We start from the raw sequence: 10,576 nt of genomic DNA, 5'->3' as shown, positions 1-10,576 counted from the left end.
AAGAGCAGCACAAATTAGTTCAGGGTCACAAATAAGCAGAGCTGATGCTCCTGCGAGTGATCTAACGCCTGATGAGCTCGAGTTCAGCACCACTGACATCTTAGCTCAAAATTCGAGGTGAAATCTCAGCTAAAAAATCTCAGCTTCTTTTCATAGTACACTGAAAAGAACCGGAAGACAAAAAATTAAGGGTTACAAGAAGTTTTGAAACACCTGCTATTATGTGACTTCTCCTAGTGACTTCTCTTTTATTTCCTCCAGAAAATAAAAAATAACATGGCTTGGCAAACAATATTTTGGAATAATTCTCAGACATTTCAATGTCCACTGTTACATGTTAAAAAATCTTGTACCACGCGGTCTCTGATGTCTCTCTTATCAGCAACAATTGCAGACATTTCAAGCTCAAATGACATGCGTTTTCAGCATTAAATTATGGCACAAATACCATTAATATCACACAAGCAAATAGTAAATCACATTGCGTAAATCGTTTAAATAATATCCTCCCATACATTTTGCGTCTGAAAGGAAAACTCCTAGAAATGCCTATGTAATAAGGTCAGTCGCAAAAACAACTAGACCACACCTTTTCAGCGCTAATTTATCCACTGCTCATCTTTAGTAAATCCTGATAGTCGTTATTTAACACCAAAATGAAGGTTTGTGCTGGCACAAGTTGTAAGTACATCTGGCCCCTAGTCTCAGCTCAGATTCTCATCAACAGACTTCTTTTGTTGTCATAGATATATACACTAGATGTTGCCTTGGCTACGGCAGTTCATCGGACCGAATGCGTCAAATAGAGCCCCCATCTTGATACAGGGGAACCCTGCATCAGCGTCATTGTAGGCAATTGTGTAACGGAAATAAAATCACCATAAATCATCATGAATGCGATTTTCTTGGTTTTCTTTTGGTTCGTTTCAACAGTCAGACAAGTAATTAGCATTGAGTCCAAAACAAATTTTTAAGTTTTGATATCATGAAAATCTACTTTTTCTAAATATAATGCATAGTGCTAGTAGGCCTAACTCCATACGCAGCACAAAAGTCCGGCATCGTCCATGAATTCGAAGTACAGGCGGAGATAGTAGCTTTACCTAGCTACTTCCTATGGCAAGACCCCTGTTTCAAGATGGTGGCGGTTTTGACGCATGCTTAGAACCCCAAGGCAACATCTAGTGTACAGTGGGGCAAAAAAGTATTTAGTCAGCTACCAATTGTTCAAGTTCTCACACTTAAAAAGATGAGAGAGGCCTGTAATTTTTGTCAAAGGTACACGTCAACTATGAGAGACAAAATGAGAAAAAAAATCCAGAAAATCTCATTGTCTGATTTTTTAAGAATTTATTTGTAAATTATGGTGAAAAATAAGCATTTGGTCAACAACAAAAGTTTATGTCAATACTTTGTTATATACCCTTTGTTGGCAATGACAGAGATCAAACGTTTTCTGTAAGTCTCCACAAGGTTTTTACATATTGTTGCTGGTAGTTTGGCCCATTCCTCCATGCAGATCTCCTCTAGAGCAGTGATGTTTTGGGGCTGTCGCTGGGCAACACGGAATTTCAACTCCCTCCAAAGATTTTCTATGGGGTTGAGATCTGGAGACTGGCTAGGCCACTCCAGGACCTTGAAATTATTCTTACGAAACCACTCCTTCTTTGCCCGGGCGGTATGTTTGGGATCACTGCCATACTGAAAGATCCAGCCACGTTTCATCTTCAATGCCCTTGCTGACGAAAGGAGGTTTTGAGTCAAAATCTCACGATACATGGCCCCATTCATTCTTTCCTTAACTCGGATCAGTTGTCCTGGTCCCTTTGCAAAAAAACAGACCCAAAGCATGAGGTTTCCACCCCCATGCTTCACAGTAGGTATGGTGTTCTTTGAATGCAACTCAGCATCTTTCTCCTCCAAACACAAGAAGTTGAGTTTCTACCTAAAAGTTATGTTTTGGTTTCATCTGACCATATGACATTCTCCCACTCTTCTTCTGGATCATCCAAATGCTCTCTAGCAAACTTCAGACGGGTCCGAACATGTACTGGCTTAAGCAGGTGGACACATCTGGCACTGCAGGAATTGAGTCCCTGGCTGCATAGTGTGTTACTGATGGTAGCCTTTGTTACTTTGGTCCCAGCTCTCTGCAGGTCATTCACTAGGTTCCCCCATGTGGTTCTGGGATTTTTGCTCACCATTCTGGTGATAATTTTTACCCTACGGGATGAGATCTTGCGTGGAGCCCCAGATCGAGGGAGATTATCAGTGTTCTTGTATGTCTTTCATTTTCTAATAATTGCTCTCACAGTTGATTTCTTCACACCAAGCTGCTTACCTATTGCAGATTCAGTCTTCCCAGCCTGGTGCAGGTCTACAATTTTGTTTCTGGTGTCCTTTGACAGCTCTTTGGTCTTGGCCATAGTTGAGTTTGCATTCTGACTGTTTTAGGTTGTGGACAGGTGTCTTTTATACTGCTAACAAGTTCAAACAGGTGCCATTAATACAGGTAACAAGTGGAGGACAGAGGATCCTCTTAAAGAAAAAGTTACAGGTCTGTGAGAGAAAGAAATCTTGCTTTTTTGTTATTGACCAAATACTTATTTTCCACCATAAATTGCAAATAAATTCTTAAAAAATCAGACAATGTGATTTTCTGGATTTTTTTCCTCATTTTGTCTCTCATAGTTGAAGTGTACCTATGATGAAAATTACAGGCCTCTCTCATCTTTTTAAGTGGGAGAACTTGCACAATTGGTGGTTGACTAAATACTTTTTTGCCCCACTGTATATATCTATGTCTCGTTGTCTTTCGCAGGGTATCTCTCCTTCTTTCTCTAACCTCGGGGTGCAGACAGCTGCAGACGCCATCAGCGGCATCTAGTACAGTATGAGTCTCTGCCCAAGATCAGATTTTTTGTGTGAGTAATTGGATGTGTGGCGTGAGTGTGTGTGAAAACCGTTTGTCACACGGCGACAGCTTGAGAGTTGGCAGCTTTACAATAATTTCAGAGATGGGACACAGTTCATGTGTTTGACAGGATACACCAAACTACATCATCATCATTTGTATCAATCAGCCTTTGATGCATATTGCTGTCTCTAAGAAAAATCTACTGTATTTCAGGTTCACTCATTATCCATAACACTTTCATAGAGGTCATCATCACTGTCTACCATAGCTCTGTTTTCTGTTATATCAACATTAACATAATCCTCTTCAGAATCATCTGTGTCTACATTCATACAATCCTGTTTTAAAATATCTGGATCCACATTAATATAGTCCTGTTCAGAGTCATCACTGCTCACATTGTCTTTCTTATCAAGTTCCACATTTTGATAGACGTCCTCATCATCCTCTTCATTTTTGGTGTCACGGGATGTACCTTCATATGTATTACCCTCACCTACGGACATTGCATAGTTCTGAAAATTCCTTTCAAAATGTATTTTTAAGAAACATACTGGTATTGGTAAGTTAAAGGTGTAATGTATAAGATTTAGCTGCATCTAGCGGTAAAGTTGTGAATGGCAACCAACGACTCAGCCCATCGCTAACCCTGCCCCTTGGAATCGCATTGATAGTCTACGGTGGCTGAAACAGGACAATAATGTTGTCGTCTGAGACAAAGAGTAGCCAGTCAAACAATGAGGTTTCTTTTAAAAGATAAATTAAAACATTGTTTATAGCTATTTTTCAACAGTGCGTTTTCAATGGACAATGAAAGCATCCAAAAACAACATATGCAAAAACGCGATTGGTAGAGCAGTTTGTCCGCTTACTGCTACTGTAGAAACATGATGGAGACTTAAATGTAAGGGGACCCGTGTCATTACAAATGGTTCATTCTAAGGTAATAGAAACCTATCTGTTTTTATGCAAGGTGCTTATGTCACAAGGTGACGGTCTTTTTGGGCGGAACCAAAAGTCGGGAAACTTTGGTTCCGCCCGGATGTTTCCGCCCAGACCGGGAAGAGAAAACACCGGACATCCGGTAGCATCGCGAGGGCTGTAATCAGCCAAATCAAGCGCAGCTGTGCGCGGTTAAGAGGAACGCCGGTTGATTGGAGGACTACAGCACACAGAGGAGTATTTAAGAGCAGTGTAAATCACAGTTTGGGGGCTTAGTGTGTGAGTTGAGGTGCGGAGCTGTGCTCGTCCGTTACACATCGGAAGCTGGTTGTACTTTCTCTCTCTCTCTCTCTCTCTCGTAGTTCGCAGTGGATGTCGGAGTAAGAGAAAACCCTGTGGGTAGAAGAAACATCGGTATATGTGACACATTTAGAGAAACCAAGGAAGAAGGAAACGAAACAGTTTTTGCAAAACAATTACCAAGGGGACCGCTGTGAGTATTAGCTCTGGACTTAAATGAAGTGTAACCACTAACCTGTGTATTATCGAACGCCTCCAGGAAGAGGAGGGCGGCCCTACCCCTGATCTAGTGCGGTAGGCGAGCCGCAGGAATAGTTGGACTCAGCAGCCATAGCAGCAGAGCTAAACACTCCGTCCGTGTTGTCATCGCCCTCATCCGACCTCAGCGAAGTGGAGGACGTCGGGCGTCTCTTGTGTACACCTGTAGAGTGGTGGGTGAGTCCATGTAAATTGAAAACCTTTCACGTTGAAGTGGTGCTGTGTGTTTGCTGTGGGTTGCTGTGCAAGTGCTGTGTGTCTTGTCAGACGTACCCCGCATCACCCCCTTTACTGAGGAAGAGACGAAGAGGCTGACGGTCGTGAGTAGTATCATTCACTATATGCTGTGTGCGATTTGAGTGTGAAGCAACGGTGTGGGCCTTTGGAAACCGCCCCCGTCTGTGTGTCGACAGTTTCAGAGTGTGGCGGTGAAGATTTGGAAGCTGGCAGTGCGTGTGTGAGTACAACTACGGGCCTGTCTATTGCTACTTTACTGGTGTGTTTTTCCTTGTGGCAGAGTGAGAGGCGAAGGAGTTCCGCCGCCCCGTGGTCTCTACAAAGGGGCGCCCCCGTCCGGCATTCGATCGCCCTACGGGCATTGAGGATAGGGCAGCGCTCGGCCCGGTGAGACGGTGTGACAGTTCGCCCCCCTGCTGACCAGCGAATTCGCCGAGAGGGTTTTTGGCCCCCGGCGCCCCCTGGGGAAATCATCGCCGTTGCCCTTCTGTGCCAGCCAGCTGTCGTAAGCCGCCCCCGCGCATTGTCAATAGAGCACCGTATAGCGAGCTGAGGAAAAGCTGCACTTACCCAGAGTTGTGAACAGCAGAGAGGTGAGAAGTATCCAAGTTGAACTAACCGTGTTGTTGTGTCCAAGCTGCCTGTGGAGAAAGAGAGAACGAGAGTGAACGTCAGGAGAACAAACTGCGGACAGACATACATACCCAGAGCTGTAAACAGCAGAGAGGTGAGAAGCATCCGAGTTGAACTAATTGTGTTGTTGTGTCCAAGCTGCCTGTGGAGAAAGAGAAAACGAGAGTGACGTTAGGAGAACAAACTGCGGACAGACATACATACCCAGAGCTGTAAACAGCAGAGAGGTGAGAAGCATCCAAGTTGAACTAACCGTGTTGTTGTGTCCAAGCTGCCTGTGGAGAAAGAGAGAACAGGAGTGAACGTCAGGAGAGTGAACTGTGGAAAAACTACACTTACCGAGAACGGTAACCATCAGGGTGAGGACGACCAAAGTCCAGAATAAACGGGTCTTTGTGTTCCCAGTCGCTGCCTGTGGGAAGAGGTAGAAAGGAGAGTGAGCAGTGCGGCATCTGACTAGCGTGATCCAGGTACGACGGGCAAAGAGAGAGTTAACCCCTAAATCACACTATTTTGTCTTTTGCCTCCAGGAAAGAAGAGGAGGGCGCCACGGATAGCGGAGTTGGCAGGAGCCTGTGTCTCCCGTTTCCCCCCCCCTATATCTTTAGTCACCAGCCCCTGGAACCCCCGTTGCCCTCTTCCCCTCCTTGCCACCTTCCTGTGTTGTGGTCTGCCTGGAAGGCAGACAGGACGTTTAGTTTTAATTGTCCCTTCCCTATTCCCCAAGTTATTTTAAATATTTAAATAAAGTTTGTTTTAATATTTACCTGCTCTCGTGTTGTCTGGTCATTGGGTTGGCTTTGGGGACCTCCTCGAGGTGGAAGTTGAGAAGGGGCGTGGCTTTAGTATTTAACAGCCAGCCCCTAGCCGTGACACTTACACACCAGTGAAAACAGATATGTATACAATATTCATTTTTTGTCAATAGAGCCTTCTAAATCTTACACATTACACATTTAAAAGAAATCATATGGCTTCATTAACAAAATGCAACACAATATCACCTTTCTTAAAGAAGCACTTTTTACGAATCTCCTCATTGTTCTGCTTTTGTCTTCTCTTTACTATGAAGACGATAACAAGAGCAGAGAAGATGAGAAGTACAGCTGACACAACAGCACCAATGACAGGAAGCAAAGAGGCTGAAAGAGAGATGTTTTCAAGTTATTATTTTTTCCCCTATGGTAACACTTTATTTTGATAGTTCACTTTAGACATTTTACTAATTATAAGTAACTTTCCAACTACTTATCAACTAATCTTTAGAGAATTAGTAAACTGTCTGCTTAATATCTACTAACACTTTATTGCGATGATAACTCAACAGCAGAGGCGGACAGAGTACACAGCTTCATTACTTGAGTAAGAGTACAGTTACCCCTTGCTAAATTTTACTCAAGTACAAGTAAAAGTACAGCAGTCAGATGTCTACTCAAGTAAAAGTAAAAAGTACTTGTTTTTAAAAGTACTTTAGTATCAAGAGTACAAGAGTACATTTTTTAATTTTGCATTACTACTGCCACAGTGCACATTGAACCACGTGAGATGATTGACAGCTGGACAGCAAATGATAGAGCTCTGAGGTCAAATCTGACACGAATCAGGAAGAGGAGACACAAATCTCACTCCGTTCGCTCTTTGAGCTCTTCAGATCGCACAATTCAGTGGAAAATGAAAAGAAATCTTATTCTGTAAGACTAAATATTTTACTAACATGTGATAATTAATAATTATTTCTCCAAATATGCGCACCATTGTACTAATAGCCCTGGCGGATTCTGTATATTTTATGTATTTGAATACAAATAAACCGGAAAAGATGAGAATAAATGTTTTATGAGTGATGATTTCTATTCAAAATAACGAACGTTACAGATTAATTATTTTGCACTCCTGGCATAAATTAAGAAATGAATGTCAACAAACAGTGGTCAAATGTTGAAGCTGGAGTCTTTAACCTGTCTTGTGATGCTGAGTTTGTCCAGACCAAGTAAGAGTGTGATGTTTTGAAGAGTAATAAATTTGAACAACAATAATCCAGGATCACCAGCAATGTTCCCTCTAAATTGCGCGCACGCGCAACCGCGCAGGCCAGTCAAAGTGGCCGCGCAATAGATTTGTCAGACCGCGCACATTTTTCAGACCGCACATAAACATTGATGCATTTGCTGTTGTAAAAGAATTAAGAGAGAGAAAGCGAGTGTTCTAGAAGAAGAAACTTTCAACCAATCGCTGATCTTGCTACGGTGACAGACATTTTTATGAGCCAATGGTAGCAGCTAGGGTGACCACCTGCTAATAAGCCCAAGGGGGGACAAGAGGTGTGTTTCTGAGGGACAATGTGGGACACTCCCTGGCCCGGCGGTGCACCCGACCCACGGGCCAACTTATTGATAGTGGTTTACCCATTTCTAGCACATACATGTAAAAATCTTGTATTTTTGTCTTGTTTTCATATCTAAAAATTCTTAAATGAAGATATGCTTTTTCTTGATGAGCAAAACGACCAAAGAAAATAAGTCTAGTTTGTAGACAAAAAAAATCAAATTTAAGTGATTTTGTGCACAAAACAAAAAAATCTGCCAATGGGGTAAGCAAAAAATCTTGAATATTTTTCTAAAAAACTAAATTCAAGATTTTTTCCTTGTTTTATGCACAAAATCACCCAAATTTGACATCTTTTGGTCCAAAAACTAGACCCACTTTCCTGTGTCGTTCCGCTCCTCAAGAAAAAGCATCTTAATTTAAGAATTTTTAGATATTTTTACTGAAAACAAGGCAAAAATACAAAGACATTTTTTTTCTTGAAAATCATTTTTTGCAGTGTACATGGCATATTAATATGTATGTCTGAAGTTGTAACGAAAGTAATTTTCCCTGGAATTGTTATAAGTATTTCTGCTTCTGATTAATAGCGCATATATTAATCTGATGTCTGTCAGTTTCAGACTCTGCTGTGTGCACTAAAGTGTATATGACAATAAAGTAGTGTGAAACTCAATGTATTTATTTTTAAAATGTATTTTAAATGGGCCTATAGGCTCATAGGTTTTTTGTAAAAAAAAAAAATCACAGCACCCCCTGTTCAAAATGACTTCCAGCGGCCCTGCGTTTCAACCAGTCAGAATGAAGAACCAGAACGAGCCATTTTATAATACCATTTATTTGTATTCTGATTATGTAATATTATGTAATTATGTAGTCTGATTTTAGTTTGTTTTTACATTAAAAAGTTATGTACTGTATTGCAGCTTTAATGAATAGAATAAACCAAAATCTGAGTATTAAAGTAGATGATAGAAAGACAGTTAAAGAGGAAAATAGTCTACCTACCAGATGGAGAACTCAGAGCACAGGCTGTTGAAATAAAATAAAAACTTTTAAAGAGTTAGTTTAATGTAAATGTTTATTTCAAAGCTAGACACATAACATATTTTTAAATAGAAGAAAAAACATATAAAAGAGCCCAGAAAACTTCTTTAGTACTGTTTAGGAGCAGTGAGTGAGGGTTAGTCAAAGAGTGACTACTTTAAAGTAATTAAAAACAACATATAAGTTTAAACAATATTTTAGCCAAAACATGATTTCCATAGGCAAATAAAATGTGTTTTTCCATTAACAAATTTACTATTATTCTAAAATGGGAATTATAAATGAATTACTTTTCAACAGTAATATACTGTACAGGGCCGTTTCTAGTCATTTTGACACCCTAGGCGAAACCATTATTGAAACCCCCCTAAACAAGATCATAAAATATTACATGCAACATTACATATAAAAACACAAATTATGTAAAAAAAAAATGATGTGATCATGTAACACTCAAATCTTAAATGCATTTAATTCAGCAAAGCAGTTTGATTGTTGGATAGTTCCTTTCACGGCCTTTGCACGCTTTGATCTAATGGTGGGGGTGAGCGCTGAAAATGCAAACTTTACATAATTAATGATCAGGCATATAGACATCAGATTGACAGTTCTCCAACCTAATGGTGGATCATATTTTAGAGAGGCAGGTTGTGCACTTGTTGGACCAGCTTCAGAGAATGGTGTGTACCACCTTCTGCCTGGTGAAATATTTGCTGTCCATTCAGTATTAAACACGCGACATTCAGAGTTTTTGTGCTTAGAAACAGCCCTGGTAATATATATTCGGATTATTTATTTGTAGAAAAAAGTATTTATAATAAAATAGCTTAAATTATCTAAAATGTTTTCCTGACCTGAAAATGTCACAGTCCAGCATCTAACAATTTACTTTAAAGTTTTTTCAGTTTGTTTTTAAAAGACCCGAAAGCTATAAATAAACTAATTTATATAAACAAATATATATAAAAAACTACTTTTGCATTTTCAAATGATGAAATATTGCTATGATAGGTATACTGGATTATAACAACACTTTACATTTTTGCAGATTAAGCTTTGAATATTTATGCTGTTTTTACTAGAAGATGATTTAGTTGTACAGATTAAAGACTGTATTTACCTAAAATCAAAGTAAGAAGAGAGCTTCGCATTGTTATTCTTGTGTTGTTTCTTGAGTGCTCCAAAGATATGCATATCATGCCTATCATATATTTGTAATCCTTTCAGTAAAGCTGGCTTCCGTTTATGCATGTAGAAAAATTGCAATGTGATAAAAGTTTCTGTCGTTCACCATGCCCACTTCCTTTCCCTTGTCATAGCATGAAACACTTAGAAACTATTTAATTTGTTGAAAAAGTCGTCTTCCATTTCAACCGTTTCATTTCACCTTTCAAACAATTAATTGCTGTTGATTATGTTGAGCTGATGTACTCTTTTAGTGGACTTTAATGGTCCTAGATAAGGGTTTACAGTATATGCAGAGACAACAAAGACCACAATTAAGTAAACTTCTGAGAAGTGCTCTTTATTCAGCAAAGAAATAAAGATACGTCCTGTAGAGTAACAAATTAATGCTGTATTATTCATACATGTGGAAATCAACATGAAACAAACTGTTGAAGTGTAATAAAGTCACTCAGAGGAACTGAAACCATGATTTGCCCTGCAGGAATAAGGGTACCCTGCAATGCTGTTTAGTTGTATGTAGAATTTTGCAGTAAATACAACTAACAAACCAATTCTGTATGTCATTCACAATGATAATACAGTGAAGTTTCATTTACAACATGCAAAACACATTTGACATGCAGCTCTGTTCTGAGAAAAGTTGACACTGATGATGCACATTTGAGGAAGTGTCCGGCAATGGCAGAAAAAAGTGAGGCTTTAAAATAGACTGTAAAAAATAAAAATAAT

Source organism: Misgurnus anguillicaudatus, chromosome 19 (genome assembly GCF_027580225.2).
Source record: "Misgurnus anguillicaudatus chromosome 19, ASM2758022v2, whole genome shotgun sequence".
In the NCBI taxonomy this organism is placed as follows: Eukaryota; Metazoa; Chordata; class Actinopteri; order Cypriniformes; family Cobitidae; genus Misgurnus; species Misgurnus anguillicaudatus.
The sequence above is the reverse complement of the archived record's forward strand: the minus strand, read 5'-3'. Positions refer to the sequence as shown.